Source organism: Cherax quadricarinatus, chromosome 7 (assembly GCF_038502225.1).
Source record: "Cherax quadricarinatus isolate ZL_2023a chromosome 7, ASM3850222v1, whole genome shotgun sequence".
Classification (NCBI taxonomy): domain Eukaryota; kingdom Metazoa; phylum Arthropoda; class Malacostraca; order Decapoda; family Parastacidae; genus Cherax; species Cherax quadricarinatus.
In genome coordinates, this window is record NC_091298.1 from 62,952,295 (window position 1) to 62,975,131 (window position 22,837).

General features: G+C 48.7%; 1 protein-coding gene across 2 annotated transcripts in view; it reads left to right on the forward strand.

The window, feature by feature from the left end:
• Nucleotides 1-22,837, forward strand: part of LOC128687056 (synaptonemal complex protein 1) — a 361,887-nt gene that overhangs the window by 13,885 nt on the left and 325,165 nt on the right. The window lies entirely within an intron of this gene.

The window sequence follows — 22,837 nt, forward strand, 5'->3', positions numbered from 1 at the left end:
GCAGTGAAGAGTTTTTACGAGGATAGTGAGGCTCAAGTTAGAGTATGTAGGAAAGAGGGAAATTATTTCCCAGTAAAAGTAGGCCTTAGACAAGGATGTGTGATGTCACCGTGGTTAATATATTTATAGATGGGGTTGTAAGAGAAGTAAATGCGAGGGTCTTGGCAAAAGGCGTGGAGCTAAAAGATAAAGAATCACACATAAAGTGGGAGTTGTCACAGTTGCTCTTTGCTGATGACACTGTGCTCTTGGGAGATTCTGAAGAGAAGTTGCAGAGACTGGTGGATGAATTTGGTAGGGTGTGCAAAAGAAGAAAATTAAAAGTGAATACAGGAAAGAGTAAGGTTATGAGGATAACAAAAAGATTAGGTGATGAAAGATTGGATATCAGATTGGAGGGAGAGAGTATGGAGGAGGTGAATGTATTCAGATATTTGGGAGTGGACGTGTCAGCGGATGGGTCTATGAAAGATGAGGTGAATCATAGAATTGATGAGGGGAAAAGGGTGAGTGGTGCACTTAGGAGTCTGTGGAGATAAAGAACTTTGTCCTTGGAGGCAAAGAGGGGAATGTATGAGAGTATAGTTTTACCAACGCTCTTATATGGGTGTGAAGTATGGGTGATGAATGTTGCAGCGAGGAGAAGGCTGGAGGCAGTGATGTCATGTCTGAGGGCAATGTGTGGTGTGAATATAATGCAGCGAATTCGTAGTTTGGAAGTTAGGAGGAGGTGCGGGATTACCAAAACTGTTGTCCAGAGGGCTGAGGAAGGGTTGTTGAGGTGGTTCGGACATGTAGAGAGAATGGAGCGAAACAGAGTGACTTCAAGAGTGTATCAGTCTGTAGTGGAAGGAACGCGGGGTAGGGATCAGCCTAGGAAAGGTTGGAGGGAGGGGGGTAAAGGAGGTTTTGTGTGCGAGGGGCTTGGACTTCCAGCAGGCATGCGTGAGCATGTTTGATAGGAGTGAATGGAGACAAATGGTTTTTAATACTTGACGTGCTGTTGGAGTGTGAGCAAAGTAACATTTATGAAGGGGTTCAGGGAAACCGGCAGGCCGGACTTGAGTCCTGGAGATGGGAAGTACAGTGCCTGCACTCTGAAGGAGGGGTGTTAATGTTGCAGTTTAAAAACTGTAGTGTAAAGCACCCTTCTGGCAAGACAGTGATGGAGTGAATGATGGTGAAAGTTTTTCTTTTTCGGGCCACCCTGCCTTGGTGGCAATCGGCCAGTGTGATAATATATATATATATATATATATATATATATATATATATATATATATATATATATATATATATATATATATATATATATATATATATATATATATCGTTATGTTCGGATTTAAGTGTCGCAGATTTAATTCAATTCAAATTCAAATTCAAAGTTTATTCTCTATAAGGATTACAATGCTGAGTTTACAGAATTTGGTTATTGTGTGGTTTACATGTAGTAAAATAACGATTACAGAGTGTACCACTAGAACACCTAGCATGGCTAGGCATTTCGGGCAGACTTAGTTTAATTCTTAATTTTAAAATATTACAAATTAAGAGGTAAGTTGGTATTATGGCTAAGTGACTAAATACTAGATTGTGAGTTTAGCAATGTGAATGCTTTTGTTTTGGCATAGTACATAGTTTCAGTATTGGAGTATCACAGGATTCATTATTTTAAGATTGAGACTAATATTTCTGTTTATGGTCAAATGGGTGAGTGAGTGTAAGTGTGAACCACCAGGTGGTATTCGTGTAGTTAGTTGACGGGGTGTATCAGGGAGATAAGATGTTTTCTAATGGTAGTTTTGAAGGTGATGAATGTGTCTGCAGTTCTAGAGTTCTCAGATAGGGTGTTCCAGATTTTAGGGCCTTTGACATACATTGAATTTTTGTAAAGATTTAGTCGGACATGGGGAATGTCGTAGAGATGTGATGAATGGTTTGAAAAACCGACAAGTTGAAGATTGAGACACTTATGCAGCATATGGGAATCTTTATTCAGGAAACGTTTCGCCACACAGTGGCTTCATCAGTCCAATACAAAGAGAAAGGCGTAAGGAGAGGGGGAGTATGAGGTAATCAGTCCCTCAGCCTGGAGGGACATCGACTCCAGGCTGAGGGACTGATTACCTCATACTCCCCCTCTCCTTACGCCTTTCTCTTTGTATTGGACTGATGAAGCCACTGTGTGGCGAAACGTTTCCTGAATAAAGATTCCCATATGCTGCATAAGTGTCTCAATCTTCAATGTCGTAGAGATGTTTGTGTCTGGTGTTATGCCTGTGGGTTCTGTCACAACTATCAAGAAAGCGTTTTAGGTCAAGGTTAATATTGGAGTTTAAGGTCCTGTAGATGTAGACTGCACAGTAGTAAGTGTGGATGTACTTAACAGGGAGTAAGTTTAGATCTATGAAGAGTGGGGAGGGGGGGGGTGATGCCAGGGATGAGATTTGGTGATTATTCTTACTACAGCTTTTTGTTGGGTTATTATTGGCTTTAGGTGTGTTGCTGCAGTTGATCCCCAAGCACAAATAGCATAGGTGAGGTATGGATAAATAAGTGAGTCGTATAGTGTGAGAAGGGCATTTTGCGGCACGTAGTATCGTATCTTGGAGAGGATCCCAACCGTTTTGGATACTTTTTTGGTTATGTGTTGGATATGGGTGCTGAAATTCAGGTTGTTGTCAAGGTATAGGCCTAGGAATTTGCCCTCATTATGTCTGGTAATTAGAGTGTTGTCGATCTTAATGTTAATTTGTGCATCTCCTACTCTGCTACCAAACATAATATAGTAGGCTTTGTCAGTGTTAAGCGTAAGTTTATTGGCTGTCATCCAAGTCGATATTTTGATCAGCTCATCGTTAACAATGGTGTTAAGGGTCGCAAGATTAGGGTGAGAGATGACATAAGTCGTGTCGTCAGCAAAGAGAATGGGTTTCAGGTGTTGGGATACGTTTGGAAGATCATTGATGTATATGAGGAAGAGCAGCGGACCAAGGACACTTCCCTTCGGAACTCCAGTATCAAGTGGCCATGTTGTTGATGCTGTGTCTTTAATGGTGACATACTGATACCTATTAGTAAGGTAAGATTTGAAATAAGCAAGCGCATGGCCTCTTATACCGTAATGGTCAAGTTTGTGGAGTAGGATGTCGTGGTCTACTGTGTCAAAAGCTTTTCTTAGGTCAATAAAAATTCCTAGTGGATATTCCTTATTTTTCAATGCTGTGTAAAGCAGATCTAGCATTTTTATGATTGCATCATTAGTGCTTTTATTTTTCCTGAATCCAAATTGGCAGGGGTTGAGTATGTTTTGTGCCGTTATAAATGAATATAGTCTCCTGTGCACGAGTTTCTCAAAGATTTTGGATAGCAATGGTAAGTTTGATATTGGCCTATAGTTGTTTAAGTCTGTAGGGTCACCACCTTTATGTATTGGTGTAACCCTTGCCATCTTGAGTAGTTTCGGGAAGGTGATAGTTTCTAGTGACTTGTTAAAAAGTAATGAAATAGCATGCGAAAGGACATGGGCCGCTTGCTTGTACAGTAATGGTGGGACATGAGACAGATTCCCTGAGTTATTTTTAAGTGACTTTATAATCTCGGTGACTTCCGTGGGCTCAGTTGGTGCAAGATAGAAGGAATTTGGGAAATTCCCATCTAGGTAGTCCCTGGCATGGGCATTGGTATGTGGGATTTTATTGGCGAGATTAGATCCTATGGTTGAGAAGAAGTCGTTTATCTTGTTAGCTGTGTCAGTGGGATGCAGTGGTGTTTCATTAGGTTTAGTTAGGACAATATTCTTGTTTTTTTTTCAGTTTGTGGGTCCCTAGAATCTGAGAGAGTGTTTTCCAGGTCTTTTTTATATCTCCTCTAGTGTCTGTGAATCTACTGGAGTAGTATAGTTGTTTGGCTTTCTTTATTACTTTGGTGAGAACTGATGAATAGTGTTTAAGAATATCTTTGTGTATTAAGCCCTGTCTATATTGCTTTTCATATTGGTGTTTCTTGTCAATGGATTTCAGAATGGTGCTGTTTAGCCATGGGCAACCAAGCCGTTTGTTTGTGATCTGTTTCGTTTTTATAGGACAATGTTTGTTGTACAGTCTAAGTAATTTGTTAAGAAAAATGTCTGTCCAGTCATCAATACCATTGGCCTTGGAGAATTCTGTAGGCCAGTCAACAGTCTCTAGGTCAGCTGTGAACTTCCTTATTGAGGCCTCATCATGGAGTCTAAATGAGACTTTGTTGTATTCAAGTGGTGGTTTACTAATGTTTGTCAGGAGGAAGGTAGGGTAGTGGTCTGTAGTGCTATCTGTGATTATCCCTGATTTAAGGGGGGCTAGTATATTGGTCCATATGTGGTCTATTATGGTTGCACTTGTCTCAGTGAGCCTGGTTGGTTTAGTTATTGTTGGTATGAGAAGCGTGTTGTTCATATTGTTGACGAAATCAGTTACAGGCTGATCATCTAGTATGCCAAGGTTGATGTTGAAGTCTCCAGCTAAGAGAAGGTGGTGCTTATTCATTTGTCTGTTTGTTATTAGTGACTTTAATTTCTCACTGAAATTTGGGATGTTTGTGTGAGGTATCCGGTAAATGGCACCGATTGTTATAGGTGTCTTAAGGTTTTTTACAGTAAAATTAGCAAAAATGTATTCCCCATATTCATCACTAAAGCAAGTGGTGCTAATACAAGATAATTGGTTAGAGTAATAGATTGCAATACCACCCCCAACTTGGTTTGGTCTGCAGTTGTGAATTGCTGTGTATCCTGGTAGAGGGTAGATATCTATTGTGTCCTGCTTAAGCCAGGTCTCAGTAAGAATAATGCAGGAGAAGGGTGTCTTTAGTGATTCAAGGAGTGCCAGGAGGTCATCGTAGTGTTTGCTTAAGGACCTGATGTTGTAGTTAAGTACTGATAGACTTTTAGCATTGTTTAGGATAGTGCTGGCTTGTGATGCTGTGTAATAAAGGCAGTTACTTTCCAATAGGTTTTGATTGGGTGTCAGATTATGGAGGTTTAGATCAGGGTCAACGTGATCAATCATCTTCTAGGTTTAAATTATGGTTATTTATATCCTGAGTTGTGTGTTGAGTTCTAGTACTGATATCTGTAGTGGTGGGAAGTTTGGACAAGTATATAGCTAGAGTATTTTGGTCATATAGAGTATAGTCACTACTACACATAATGAAGTTGATGTTGTCTATGTGTTGTGGTGGAATGAACTAAAGTACAACTAGGTATAAACTAGTAATATAAAAATACAAATTAAAAATAGACCAAGACTTTCACTTGTAATTGCACTAAGGTCTAATATAATGACTTTAGTGGAGTCTAAGTTTTGAGCTAGAATGAGCTATAGTACAACTAGGTTTAATCTAATAATGTAAAAATACAAATTAAAAATAGCACCAGTCTCTCACTAGTAATTGCACTATGGTCTAATATAGTGAATTTGATACTGACTATGTATTGAGCTAGAATGAGCTATAGTACAACTGAGTTTAATCTAATAATATAAATAAGGCACGAGACTCTCAGTTGTAATTGCACTAAGGTCTTATATAAGTTCTTCTTTCAACACACCGGCCGTATCCCACTGAGGCGGGGTGGCCCAAAAGGAAAAACGAAAGTTTATCCTTTTGCATTTAGTAATATATACAGGAGAAGAAGTTACTAGCCCCTTGCTCCCGGCATTTTAGTCGCCTCTTACAACACGCATGGCTTACGGAGGAAGAATTCTGTTTCACTTCCCCATGGAGGTAAGAGGAAATAAACAAGAAGAACTAGAAAGAAAATAGAAGAAAACCCAGAGGGGTGTGTATATATATGCTTGTACATGTATGTGTAGTGTGACCTAAGTGTAAGTAGAAGTAGCAAAACGTACCTGAAATCTTGCATGTGTATGAGACAGAAAAAAAACAAGACACCAGCAATCCTACCATCGTGTAAAACAGTTACAGGCTTCAGTTTTACACTCACTTGGCAGGACGGTAGTACCTCCCTGAGTGGTTGCTGTCTACCAACCTACTACCTATAAGTTGTTTACAAGAATTAGAGTAAACTAAATTTAAATTGACAGGCTAAAATACACAAGGTAGCAAAAGAATAATAAAAAAAATGATAAAAATAAAAATGGCAATGACTTGGTTATAATATGCTAGTAAGATGGTAGACAGGATAATATAAAAGTTGTAGTTAGAAATACTAGTTTAAAAAAGTATAGAATAAAAATGGGCAAAAAAAGTAGTTTACAATAAGTTTGGTCAATATAGTTTAAAGCAAAATTGGGCAATAATAGGGATTTTAGAATAAAATTGGGCATAAAATACCTTTGCCTTTTAAGGCGAACTCTCCGGTGCGGCTCACCTGACACCACATATATGTATATACGTACATATTTTACAGGTCTTCAGTATATTTACAAACTTTCGACCGACTTTATGTCCATCATCAGATTAAAGTATAAGGCGAGGAGTCGAAATATAGATGACGTACAGTATAAGGCGAGGGGTCGATATATAGATGAGGTACAGTATAAGGCGAGGAGTCGAACTATAGATGAAGTACAGTATAAGGCGAGGGGTCGGTATATAGATAAGGTACAGTATAAGGCGAGGGGTCGATATATAGATGAGGTACAGTATAAGGCGAGGGGTCGATATATAGATGAGGTACAGTATAAGGCGAGGAGTCGAACTATAGATGAAGTACAGTATAAGGCGAGGGGTCGATATATAGATGAGGTACAGTATAAGGCGAGGAGTCGAACTATAGATGAAGTACAGTATAAGGCGAGGGGTCGATATATAGATGAGGTACAGTATAAGGCGAGGGGTCGATATATAGATGAGGTACAGTATAAGGCGAGGAGTCGGTATATAGATGAGGTACAGTATAAGGCGAGGAGTCGGTATATAGATGAGATACAGTATAAGGCGAGGAGTCGGTATATAGATGAGATACAGTATAAGGCGAGGAGTCGGTATATAGATGAGGTACAGTATAAGGCGAGGAGTCGGTATATAGATGAGATACAGTATAAGGCGAGGAGTCGGTATATAGATGAGGTACAGTATAAGGCGAGGAGTCGGTATATAGATGAGATACAGTATAAGGCGAGGAGTCGGTATATAGATGAGATACAGTATAAGGCGAGGAGTCGGTATATAGATGAGATACAGTATAAGGCGAGGAGTCGGTATATAGATGAGGTACAGTATAAGGCGAGGAGTCGGTATATAGATGAGGTACAGTATAAGGCGAGGAGTCGGTATATAGATGAGGTACAGTATAAGGCGAGGAGTCGGTATATAGATGAGATACAGTATAAGGCGAGGAGTCGGTATATAGATGAGATACAGTATAAGGCGAGGAGTCGGTATATAGATGAGGTACAGTATAAGGCGAGGAGTCGGTATATAGATGAGGTACAGTATAAGGCGAGGGGTCGATATATAGATGAGGTACAGTATAAGGCGAGGGGTCGATATATAGATGAGGTACAGTATAAGGCGAGGGGTCGGTATATAGATGAGGTACAGTATAAGGCGAGGAGTCGGTATATAGATGAGGTACAGTATAAGGCGAGGAGTCGGTATATAGATGAGGTACAGTATAAGGCGAGGGGTCGGTATATAGATGAGGTACAGTATAAGGCGAGGAGTCGAAATATAGATGAGGTACAGTATAAGGCGAGGAGTCGGTATATAGATGAGGTACAGTATAAGGCGAGGAGTCGGTATATAGATGAGGTACAGTATAAGGCGAGGAGTCGGTATATAGATGAGGTACAGTATAAGGCGAGGGGTCGGTATATAGATAAGGTACAGTATAAGGCGAGGGGTCGGTATATAGATGAGGTACAGTATAAGGCGAGGGGTCGGTATATAGATAAGGTACAGTATAAGGCGAGGGGTCGGTATATAGATGAGGTACAGTATAAGGCGAGGGGTCGGTATATAGATGAGGTACAGTATAAGGCGAGGGGTCGGTATATAGATAAGGTACAGTATAAGGCGAGGGGTCGGTATATAGATGAGGTACAGTATAAGGCGAGGAGTCGGTATATAGATGAGGTACAGTATAAGGCGAGGGGTCGGTATATAGATGAGGTACAGTATAAGGCGAGGGGTCGGTATATAGATGAGGTACAGTATAAGGCGAGGGGTCGGTATATAGATGAGGTACAGTATAAGGCGAGGGGTCGGTATATAGATGAGGTACAGTATAAGGCGAGGAGTCGAAATATAGATGAGGTACAGTATAAGGCGAGGGGTCGGTATATAGATGAGGTACAGTATAAGGCGAGGGGTCGGTATATAGATGAGGTACAGTATAAGGCGAGGGGTCGGTATATAGATGAGGTACAGTATAAGGCGAGGGGTCGGTATATAGATGAGGTACAGAATGTGCAATACCCAGTCATGGAGTCACACTGTGACGTCAGCACATCGCAATGCATGACGTCCAGAGGAATGTGTGACGTCACACTTACCAGAAATACTTGTCTGTTACGTGTACAGGTTTCCCGTACGGGAAAAATTTGTTAGTTAATATAGCATGGTACTGAAAAAATAATCGAGAATTTTAAAACATTAGAGATTAGAAACACTCAATATATGTCGATAACACATTTATATTTTGATGTTAGCGCTGAGAGATATTTATTGTGGGATAAATATGGTACCAGCTCGTACGTTGGTTTGCGTGCAGCCAGCAGCAACAGCCTGGTTGATCAGGCGCTGATCCACCAGGAGGCCTGGTCACAGACCGGGCCGCGGGGGCGTTGACCCCCGAAACTCTCTCCAGGTAAACACTGCCAGGGCATGATAGACTACCAGCACAACACAGCCAGGGCATGGTAGACTACCAGCACAACACTGCCAGGGCATGGTAGACTACCAGCACAACACTGCCAGGGCATGGTAGACTACCAGCACAACACTGCCAGGGCATGGTAGACTACCAGCACAACACAGCCAGGGCATGGTAGACTACCAGCACAACACAGCCAGGGCATGGTAGACTACCAGCACAACACTGCCAGGGCATGGCAGACTACCAGCACAACACTGCCAGGGCATGGTAGACTACCAGCACAACACTGCCAGGGCATGGTAGACTACCAGCACAACACAGCCAGGGCATGGTAGACTACCAGCACAACACTGCCAGGGCATGGTAGACTACCAGCACAACACAGCCAGGGCATGGTAGACTACCAGCACAACACTGCCAGGGCATGGTAGACTACCAGCACAACACTGCCAGGGCATGGTAGACTACCAGCACAACACTGCCAGGGCATGGTAGACTACCAGCACAACACAGCCAGGGCATGGTAGACTACCAGCACAACACTGCCAGGGCATGGTAGACTACCAGCACAACACAGCCAGGGCATGGTAGACTACCAGCACAACACAGCCAGGGCATGGTAGACTACCAGCACAACACAGCCAGGGCATGGTAGACTACTAGCACAACACTGCCAGGGCATGGTAGACTACCAGCACAACACTGCCAGGGCATGGTAGACTACCAGCACAACACAGCCAGGGCATGGTAGACTACCAGCACAACACAGCCAGGGCATGGTAGACTACCAGCACAACACTGCCAGGGCATGGTAGACTACCAGCACAACACAGCCAGGGCATGGTAGACTACCAGCACAACACTGCCAGGGCATGGTAGACTACCAGCACAACACTGCCAGGGCATGGTAGACTACCAGCACAACACAGCCAGGGCATCGTAGACTACCAGCACAACACTGCCAGGGCATGGTAGACTACCAGCACAACACAGCCAGGGCATGGTAGACTACCAGCACAACACTGCCAGGGCATGGTAGACTACCAGTACAACACTGCCAGGGCATGGTAGACTACCAGCACAACACAGCCAGGGCATGGTAGACTACCAGCACAACACTGCCAGGGCATGGTAGACTACCAGCACAACACAGCCAGGGCATGGTAGACTACCAGCACAACACTGCCAGGGCATGGTAGACTACCAGCACAACACAGCCAGGGCATGGTAGACTACAAGCACAACATTGCCAGGGCATGGTAGACTACCAGTACAACACTGCCAGGGCATGGTGGACTACCAGCACAACACTGCCAGGGCATGGTGGACTACCAGCACAACACTGCCAGGGCATGGTAGACTACCAGTACAACACTGCCAGGGCATGGTGGACTACCAGCACAACACTGCCAGGGCATGGTAGACTACCAGTACAACACTGCCAGGGCATGGTAGACTACCAGTACAACACAGCCAGGGCATGGTAGACTACCAGTACAACACAGCCAGGGCATGGTAGACTACCAGTACAACAATGCCAGGGCATGGTAGACTACCAGTACAACACTGCCAGGGCATGGTAGACTACCAGCACAACACTGCCAGGGCATGGTGTACTACCAGTACAACAATGCCAGGGCATGGTAGACTACCAGCACAACACTGCCAGGGCATGATAGACTACCAGTACAACACTGCAAGGGCATGGTAGACTACCAGTACAACACAGCCAGGGCATGGTAGACTACCAGTACAACAATGCCAGGGCATGGTAGACTACCAGTACAACACTGCCAGGGCATGGTAGACTACCAGCACAACACTGCCAGGGCATGGTGGACTACCAGTACAACAATGCCAGGGCATGGTAGACTACCAGTACAACACTGCCAGGGCATGGTAGACTACCAGCACAACACTGCCAGGGCATGGTAGACTACCAGCACAACACTGCCAGGGCATGGTAGACTACCAGCACAACACTGCCAGGGCATGGTAGACTACCAGCACAACACTGCCAGGGCATGGTAGACTACCAGCACAACACTGCCAGGGCATGGTAGACTACCAGCACAACACTGCCAGGGCATGGTAGACTACCAGCACAACACTGCCAGGGCATGGTAGACTACAAGCACAACACTGCCAGGGCATGGTAGACTACCAGCACAACACTGCCAGGGCATGGTAGACTGCCAGCACAACACTGCCAGGGCATGGTAGACTACCAGCACAACACTGCCAGGGCATGGTAGACTACCAGCACAACACTGCCAGGGCATGGTAGACTACCAGCACAACACTGCCAGGGCATGGTAGACTACCAGCACAACACTGCCAGGGCATGGTAGACTACCAGTACAACACTGCCAGGGCATGGTAGACTGCCAGCACAACACTGCCAGGGCATGGTAGACTACCAGCACAACACTGCCAGGGCATGGTAGACTACCAGCACAACACTGCCAGGGCATGGTAGACTACCAGCACAACACTGCCAGGGCATGGCAGACTACCAGCACAACACTGCCAGGGCATGGTAGACTACCAGTACAACACTGCCAGGGCATGGTAGACTACCAGCACAACACTGCCAGGGCATGGTAGACTACCAGCACAACACTGTCAGGGCATGGTAGACTACCAGCACAACACTGCCAGGGCATGGTAGACTACCAGTACAACACTGCCAGGGCATGGTAGACTACCAGCACAACACTGCCAGGGCATAGTAGACTACCAGCACAACACTGCCAAGGCATGGTAGACTACCAGCACAACACTGCCAGGCCATGGTAGACTACCAGCACAACACTGCCAGGGCATGGTAGACTACCAGCACAACACTGCCAGGGCATGGTAGACTACCAGCACAACACTGCCAGGGCATGGTAGACTACCAGCACAACACTGCCAGGGCATGGTAGACTACCAGCACAACACTGCCAGGGCATGGTAGACTACCAGCACAACACTGCCAGGGCATGGTAGACCACCAGCACAACACTGCCAGGGCATGGTAAACTACCAGCACAACACTGCCAGGGCATGGTAGACTACCAGCACAACACAGCCAGGGCATGGTAGACTACCAGTACAACACTGCCAGGGCATGGTAGACTACCAGCACAACACTGCCAGGGCATGGTAGACTAACAGCACAACACTGCCAGGGCATGGTAGACTACCAGCACAACACTGCCAGGGCATGGTAGACTACCAGCACAACACTGCCAGGGCATGGTAGACTACCAGCACAACACTGCCAGGGCATGGTAGACTACCAGCACAACACAGCCAGGGCATGGTAGACTACCAGTACAACACTGCCAGGGCATGGTAGACTACCAGCACAACACTGCCAGGGCATGGTAGACTAACAGCACAACACTGCCAGGGCATGGTAGACTACCAGCACAACACTGCCAGGGCATGGTAGACTACCAGCACAACACTGCCAGGGCATGGTAGACTACCAGCACAACACTGCCAGGGCATGGTAGACTACCAGCACAACACAGCCAGGGCATGGTAGACTATGAGCACAACACTGCCAGGGCATGGTAGACTACCAGCACAACACAGCCAGGGCATGGTAGACTATCAGCATAACACTGCCAGGGCATGGTAGACTACCAGCACAACACAGCCAGGGCATGGTAGACTATCAGTACAACGCACCCAGGGCATGGTAGACTACCAGCACAACACTGCCAGGGCATGGTAGACTACCAGTACAACGCACCCAGGGCATGGTAGACTACCAGCACAACACAGCCAGGGCATGGTAGACTATCAGTACAACGCACCCAGGGCATGGTAGACTACCAGCACAACACAGCCAGGGCATGGTAGACTACCAGCACAACACAGCCAGGGCATGGTAGACTACCAGCACAACACAGCCAGGGCATGGTAGACTACCAGTACAACACTGCCAGGGCATGGTAGACTATCAGTACAACACTGCCAGGGCATGCTAGACTACCAGCACAACACAGCCAGGGCATGGTAGACTATCAGTACAACACAGCCAGGGCATGGTAGACTATCAGTACAACACAGCCAGGGCATGGTAGACTATCAGTACAACACAGCCAGGGCATGGTAGACTACCAGTACAACACTGCCAGGGCATGGTAGACTATCAGTACAACACTGCCAGGGCATGGTAGACTACCAGCACAACACAGCCAGGGCATGGTAAACTATCAGCACAACACAGCCAGGGCATGGTAGACTACCAGCACAACACTGCCAGGGTATGGTAGACTACCAGCACAACACTGCCAGGGCATGGTAGACTACCAGCACAACACAGCCAGGGCATGGTAGACTATCAGTATAACACTGCCAGGGCATGGTAGACTATCAGTACAACACAGCCAGGGCATGGTAGACTATCAGTACAACACAGCCAGGGCATGGCAGACTATCAGTACAACACAGCCAGGGCATGGTAGACTACCAGTACAACACTGCCAGGGCATGCTAGACTATCAGTACAACACTGCCAGGGCATGGTAGACTACCAGCACAACAGCGCCAGGGCATGGTAGACTATCAGTACAACACAGCCAGGGCATGGTAGACTACCAGCACAACACTGCCAGGGTATGGTAGACTACCAGCACAACACTGCCAGGGCATGGTAGACTACCAGCACAACACAGCCAGGGCATGGTAGACTATCAGTACAACACTGCCAGGGCATGGTAGACTATCAGTACAACACTGCCAGGGCATGGTAGACTATCAGTACAACACTGCCAGGGCATGGTAGACTATCAGTACAACACAGCCAGGGCATGGTAGACTATCAGTACAACACTGCCAGGGCATGGTAGACTATCAGTACAACACAGCCAGGGCATGGTAGACTACCAGTACAACACAGCCAGGGCATGGTAGACTACCAGTACAACACAGCCAGGGCATGGTAGACTACCAGTACAACACTGCCAGGGCATGGTAGACTACCAGTACAACACTGCCAGGGCATGGTAGACTACCAGTACAACACTGCCAGGGCATGGTAGACTATCAGTACAACACAGCCAGGTCATGGTAGACTACCAGTACAACACAGCCAGGGCATGGTAGACTACCAGTACAACACAGCCAGGGCATGGTAGACTACCAGTACAACACTGCCAGGGTATGGTAGACTACCAGTACAACACTGCCAGGGCATGGTAGACTACCAGTACAACACAGCCAGGGCATGGTAGACTACCAGTACAACACTGCCAGGGCATGGTAGACTATCAGTACAACACAGCCAGGGCATGGTAGACTACCAGTACACTGCCAGGGCATGGTAGACTACCAGTACAACACTGCCAGGGCATGGAAGAATACCAGTACAACACTGCCAGGGCATGGTAGACTACCAGTACAACACTGCCAGGGCATGGTAGACTATCAGTACAACACTGCCAGGGTATGGTAGACTACCAGTACAACACTGCCAGGGCATGGTAGACTACCAGTACAACACTGCCAGGGCATGGTAGACTACCAGTACAACACTGCCAGGGCATGGTAGACTATCAGTACAACACTGCCAGGGCATGGTAGACTACCAGTACAACACTGCCAGGGCATGGTAGACTATCAGTACAACACAGCCAGGGCATGGTAGACTACCAGTACAACACAGCCAGGGCATGGTAGACTACCAGTACAACACTGCCAGGTCATGGTAGACTATCAGTACAACACAGCAAGGGCATGGTAGACTACCAGTACAACACAGCCAGGGCATGGTAGACTACCAGTACAACACTGCCAGGGCATGGCAGACTACCAGTAAAACACTGCCAGGGCATGGTAGACTACAAGTACAACACTGCCAGGGCATGGTAGACTATCAGTACAACACAGCCAGGGCATGGTAGACTATCAGTACAACACTGCCAGGGCATGGTAGACTACAAGTACAACACTGCCAGGGCATGGTAGACTATCAGTACAACACAGCCAGGGCATGGTAGACTACCAGTACAACACAGCCAGGGCATGGTAGACTACGAGTACAACGCACCCAGGGCATGGTAGACTACCAGTACAACACAGCCAGGGCATGGTAGACTATCAGTACAACACAGCCAGGGCATGGTAGACTATCAGTACAACACAGCCAGGGCATGGTAGACTATCAGTACAACGCACCCAGGGCATGGTAGACTACCAGTACAACACAGCCAGGGCATGGTAGACTATCAGTACAACACAGCCAGGGCATGGTAGACTATCAGTACAACACAGCCAGGGCATGGTAGACTATCAGTACAACACAGCCAGGGCATGGTAGACTACCAGTACAACACAGCCAGAGCATGGTAGACTATCAGTACAACACAGCCAGGGCATGGTAGACTATCAGTACAACACAGTACAGGACATGGTAGACTATCAGTACAACACAGCCAGAGCATGGTAGACTATCAGTACAACACAGCCAGGGCATGGTAGACTATCAGTACAACACAGCCAGGGCATGGTAGACTACCAGTACAACACAGCCAGGGCATGGTAGACTATCAGTACAACACAGCTAGGGCATGGTAGACTACAAGTACAACAAAGCCAGGGCATGGTAGACTATCAGTACAACACAGCCAGGGCATGGTAGACTATTAGTACAACACAGCCAGGGCATGGTAGACTACCAGTACAACACAGCCAGAGCATGGTAGACTACTAGCACAACACTGCCAGGGCATGGTAGACTACCAGCACAACACTGCCAGGGCATGATAGACTACCAGCACAACACAGCCAGGGCATGGTAGACTACCAGCACAACACAGCCAGGGCATGGTAGACTACCAGCACAACACTGCCAGGGCATGGTAGACTACCAGCACAACACAGCCAGGGCATGGTAGACTACCAGCACAACACTGCCAGGGCATGGTAGACTACCAGCACAACACTGCCAGGGCATGGTAGACTACCAGCACAACACAGCCAGGGCATGGTAGACTACCAGCACAACACTGCCAGGGCATGGTAGACTACCAGCACAACACAGCCAGGGCATGGTAGACTACCAGCACAACACAGCCAGGGCATGGTAGACTACCAGCACAACACAGCCAGGGCATGGTAGACTACTAGCACAACACTGCCAGGGCATGGTAGACTACCAGCACAACACTGCCAGGGCATGATAGACTACCAGCACAACACTGCCAGGGCATGGTAGACTACCAGCACAACACAGCCAGGGCATGGTAGACTACCAGCACAACACAGCCAGGGCATGGTAGACTACCAGCACAACACTGCCAGGGCATGGTAGACTACCAGCACAACACAGCCAGGGCATGGTAGACTACCAGCACAACACTGCCAGGGCATGGTAGACTACCAGCACAACACTGCCAGGGCATGGTAGACTACCAGCACAACACTGCCAGGGCATGGTAGACTACCAGCACAACACTGCCAGGGCATGGTAGACTACCAGCACAACACAGCCAGGGCATGGTAGACTACCAGCACAACACAGCCAGGGCATGGTAGACTACCAGCACAACACAGCCAGGGCATGGTAGACTACAAGCACAACATTGCCAGGGCATTGTAGACTACCAGTACAACACTGCCAGGGCATGGTGGACTACCAGCACAACACTGCCAGGGCATGGTGGACTACCAGCACAACACTGCCAGGGCATGGTAGACTACCAGTACAACACTGCCAGGGCATGGTGGACTACCAGCACAACACTGCCAGGGCATGGTAGACTACCAGTACAACACTGCCAGGGCATGGTAGACTACCAGTACAACACAGCCAGGGCATGGTAGACTACCAGTACAACACAGCCAGGGCATGGTAGACTACCAGTACAACAATGCCAGGGCATGGTAGACTACCAGTACAACACTGCCAGGGCATGGTAGACTACCAGCACAACACTGCCAGGGCATGGTGTACTACCAGTACAACAATGCCAGGGCATGGTAGACTACCAGCACAACACTGCCAGGGCATGATAGACTACCAGTACAACACTGCAAGGGCATGGTAGACTACCAGTACAACACAGCCAGGGCATGGTAGACTACCAGTACAAAAATGCCAGGGCATTGTAGACTACCAGCACAACACTGCCAGGGCATGGTGGACTACCAGTACAACAATGCCAGGGCATGGTAGACTACCAGTACAACACTGCCAGGGCATGGTAGACTACCAGCACAACACTGCCAGGGCATGGTAGACTACCAGCACAACACTGCCAGGGCATGGTAGACTACCAGCACAACACTGCCAGGGCATGGTAGACTACCAGCACAACACTGCCAGGGCATGGTAGACTACCAGCACAACACTGCCAGGGCATGGTAGACTACCAGCACAACACTGCCAGGGCATGGTAGACTACCAGCACAACACTGCCAGGGCATGGTAGACTACAAGCACAACACTGCCAGGGCATGGTAGACTACCAGCACAACACTGCCAGGGCATGGTAGACTGCCAGCACAACACTGCCAGGGCATGGTAGACTACCAGCACAACACTGCCAGGGCATGGTAGACTACCAGCACAACACTGCCAGGGCATGGTAGACTACCAGCACAACACTGCCAGGGCATGGTAGACTACCAGCACAACACTGCCAGGGCATGGTAGACTACCAGTACAACACTGCCAGGGCATGGTAGACTGCCAGCACAACACTGCCAGGGCATGGTAGACTACCAGCACAACACTGCCAGGGCATGGTAGACTACCAGCACAACACTGCCAGGGCATGGTAGACTACCAGCACAACACTGCCAGGGCATGGCAGACTACCAGCACAACACTGCCAGGGCATGGTAGACTACCAGTACAACACTGCCAGGGCATGGTAGACTACCAGCACAACACTGCCAGGGCATGGTAGACTACCAGCACAACACTGCCAGGGCATGGTAGACTACCAGCACAACACTGCCAGGGCATGGTAGACTACCAGTACAACACTGCCAGGGCATGGTAGACTACCAGCACAACACTGCCAGGGCATAGTAGACTACCAGCACAACACTGCCAAGGCATGGTAGACTACCAGCACAACACTGCCAGGCCATGGTAGACTACCAGCACAACACTGCCAGGGCATGGTAGACTACCAGCACAACACTGCCAGGGCATGGTAGACTACCAGCACAACACTGCCAGGGCATGGTAGACTACCAGCACAACACTGCCAGGGCATGGTAGACTACCAGCACAACACTGCCAGGGCATGGTAGACTACCAGCACAACACTGCCAGGGCATGGTAGACTACCAGCACAACACTGCCAGGGCATGGTAAACTACCAGCACAACACTGCCAGGGCATGGTAGACTACCAGCACAACACAGCCAGGGCATGGTAGACTACCAGTACAACACTGCCAGGGCATGGTAGACTACCAGCACAACACTGCCAGGGCATGGTAGACTACCAGCACAACACTGCCAGGGCATGGTAGACTACCAGCACAACACTGCCAGGGCATGGTAGACTACCAGCACAACACTGCCAGGGCATGGTAGACTACCAGCACAACACTGCCAGGGCATGGTAGACTACCAGCACAACACAGCCAGGGCATGGTAGACTACCAGTACAACACTGCCAGGGCATGGTAGACTACCAGCACAACACTGCCAGGGCATGGTAGACTACCAGCACAACACAGCCAGGGCATGGTAGACTATCAGCACAACACTGCCAGGGCATGGTAGACTACCAGCACAACACAGCCAGGGCATGGTAGACTATCAGCACAACACTGCCAGGGCATGGTAGACTACCAGCACAACACAGCCAGGGCATGGTAGACTATCAGTACAACGCACCCAGGGCATGGTAGACTACCAGCACAACACTGCCAGGGCATGGTAGACTACCAGTACAACGCACCCAGGGCATGGTAGACTACCAGCACAACACAGCCAGGGCATGGTAGACTATCAGTACAACGCACCCAGGGCATGGTAGACTACCAGCACAACACAGCCAGGGCATGGTAGACTACCAGCACAACACAGCCAGGGCATGGTAGACTACCAGCACAACACAGCCAGGGCATGGTAGACTACCAGTACAACACTGCCAGGGCATGGTAGACTATCAGTACAACACTGCCAGGGCATGGTAGACTACCAGCACAACACAGCCAGGGCATGGTAGACTATCAGTACAACACAGCCAGGGCATGGTAGACTATCAGTACAACACAGCCAGGGCATGGTAGACTATCAGTACAACACAGCCAGGGCATGGTAGACTACCAGTACAACACTGCCAGGGCATGGTAGACTATCAGTACAACACTGCCAGGGCATGGTAGACTACCAGCACAACACAGCCAGGGCATGGTAAACTATCAGCACAACACAGCCAGGGCATGGTAGACTACCAGCACAACACTGCCAGGGTATGGTAGACTACCAGCACAACACTGCCAGGGCATGGTAGACTACCAGCACAACACAGCCAGGGCATGGTAGACTATCAGTATAACACTGCCAGGGCATGGTAGACTATCAGTACAACACAGCCAGGGCATGGTAGACTATCAGTACAACACAGCCAGGGCATGGCAGACTATCAGTACAACACAGCCAGGGCATGGTAGACTACCAGTACAACACTGCCAGGGCATGCTAGACTATCAGTACAACACTGCCAGGGCATGGTAGACTACCAGCACAACAGCGCCAGGGCATGGTAGACTATCAGTACAACACAGCCAGGGCATGGTAGACTACCAGCACAACACTGCCAGGGTATGGTAGACTACCAGCACAACACTGCCAGGGCATGGTAGACTACCAGCACAACACAGCCAGGGCATGGTAGACTATCAGTACAACACTGCCAGGGCATGGTAGACTATCAGTACAACACTGCCAGGGCATGGTAGACTATCAGTACAACACTGCCAGGGCATGGTAGACTATCAGTACAACACAGCCAGGGCATGGTAGACTATCAGTACAACACTGCCAGGGCATGGTAGACTATCAGTACAACACAGCCAGGGCATGGTAGACTACCAGTACAACACAGCCAGGGCATGGTAGACTACCAGTACAACACAGCCAGGGCATGGTAGACTACCAGTACAACACTGCCAGGGCATGGTAGACTACCAGTACAACACTGCCAGGGCATGGTAGACTACCAGTACAACACTGCCAGGGCATGGTAGACTATCAGTACAACACAGCCAGGTCATGGTAGACTACCAGTACAACACAGCCAGGGCATGGTAGACTACCAGTACAACACAGCCAGGGCATGGTAGACTACCAGTACAACACTGCCAGGGTATGGTAGACTACCAGTACAACACTGCCAGGGCATGGTAGACTACCAGTACAACACAGCCAGGGCATGGTAGACTACCAGTACAACACTGCCAGGGCATGGTAGACTATCAGTACAACACAGCCAGGGCATGGTAGACTACCAGTACACTGCCAGGGCATGGTAGACTACCAGTACAACACTGCCAGGGCATGGAAGAATACCAGTACAACACTGCCAGGGCATGGTAGACTACCAGTACAACACTGCCAGGGCATGGTAGACTATCAGTACAACACTGCCAGGGTATGGTAGACTACCAGTACAACACTGCCAGGGCATGGTAGACTACCAGTACAACACTGCCAGGGCATGGTAGACTACCAGTACAACACTGCCAGGGCATGGTAGACTATCAGTACAACACTGCCAGGGCATGGTAGACTACCAGTACAACACTGCCAGGGCATGGTAGACTATCAGTACAACACAGCCAGGGCATGGTAGACTACCAGTACAACACAGCCAGGGCATGGTAGACTACCAGTACAACACTGCCAGGTCATGGTAGACTATCAGTACAACACAGCAAGGGCATGGTAGACTACCAGTACAACACAGCCAGGGCATGGTAGACTACCAGTACAACACTGCCAGGGCATGGCAGACTACCAGTAAAACACTGCCAGGGCATGGTAGACTACAAGTACAACACTGCCAGGGCATGGTAGACTATCAGTACAACACAGCCAGGGCATGGTAGACTATCAGAACAACACTGCCAGGGCATGGTAGACTACAAGTACAACACTGCCAGGGCATGGTAGACTATCAGTACAACACAGCCAGGGCATGGTAGACTACCAGTACAACACAGCCAGGGCATGGTAGACTACGAGTACAACGCACCCAGGACATGGTAGACTACCAGTACAACACAGCCAGGGCATGGTAGACTATCAGTACAACACAGCCAGGGCATGGTAGACTATCAGTACAACACAGCCAGGGCATGGTAGACTATCAGTACAACACAGCCAGGGCATGGTAGACTACCAGTACAACACAGCCAGAGCATGGTAGACTATCAGTACAACACAGCCAGGGCATGGTAGACTATCAGTACAACACAGTACAGGACATGGTAGACTATCAGTACAACACAGCCAGAGCATGGTAGACTATCAGTACAACACAGCCAGGGCATGGTAGACTATCAGTACAACACAGCCAGGGCATGGTAGACTACCAGTACAACACAGCCAGGGCATGGTAGACTATCAGTACAACACAGCTAGGGCATGGTAGACTACAAGTACAACAAAGCCAGGGCATGGTACACTATCAGTACAACACAGCCAGGGCATGGTAGACTATCAGTACAACACAGCCAGGGCATGGTAGACTACCAGTACAACACAGCCAGAGCATGGTAGACTACTAGCACAACACTGCCAGGGCATGGTAGACTACCAGCACAACACTGCCAGGGCATGATAGACTACCAGCACAACACAGCCAGGGCATGGTAGACTACCAGCACAACACAGCCAGGGCATGGTAGACTACCAGCACAACACTGCCAGGGCATGGTAGACTACCAGCACAACACAGCCAGGGCATGGTAGACTACCAGCACAACACTGCCAGGGCATGGTAGACTACCAGCACAACACTGCCAGGGCATGGTAGACTACCAGCACAACACAGCCAGGGCATGGTAGACTACCAGCACAACACTGCCAGGGCATGGTAGACTACCAGCACAACACAGCCAGGGCATGGTAGACTACCAGCACAACACAGCCAGGGCATGGTAGACTACCAGCACAACACAGCCAGGGCATGGTAGACTACTAGCACAACACTGCCAGGGCATGGTAGACTACCAGCACAACACTGCCAGGGCATGATAGACTACCAGCACAACACTGCCAGGGCATGGTAGACTACCAGCACAACACAGCCAGGGCATGGTAGACTACCAGCACAACACAGCCAGGGCATGGTAGACTACCAGCACAACACTGCCAGGGCATGGTAGACTACCAGCACAACACAGCCAGGGCATGGTAGACTACCAGCACAACACTGCCAGGGCATGGTAGACTACCAGCACAACACTGCCAGGGCATGGTAGACTACCAGCACAACACTGCCAGGGCATGGTAGACTACCAGCACAACACTGCCAGGGCATGGTAGACTACCAGCACAACACAGCCAGGGCATGGTAGACTACCAGCACAACACTGCCAGGGCATGGTAGACTACCAGCACAACACTGCCAGGGCATGGTAGACTACCAGCACAACACAGCCAGGGCATGGTAGACTACCAGCACAACACTGCCAGGGCATGGTAGACTACCAGCACAACACAGCCAGGGCATGGTAGACTACCAGCACAACACTGCCAGGGCATGGTAGACTACCAGCACAACACAGCCAGGGCATGGTAGACTACCAGCACAACACTGCCAGGGCATGGTAGACTACCAGTACAACACTGCCAGGGCATGGTGGACTACCAGCACAACACTGCCAGGGCATGGTGGACTACCAGCACAACACTGCCAGGGCATGGTAGACTACCAGTACAACACTGCCAGGGCATGGTGGACTACCAGCACAACACTGCCAGGGCATGGTAGACTACCAGTACAACACAGCCAGGGCATGGTGGACTACCAGTACAACAATG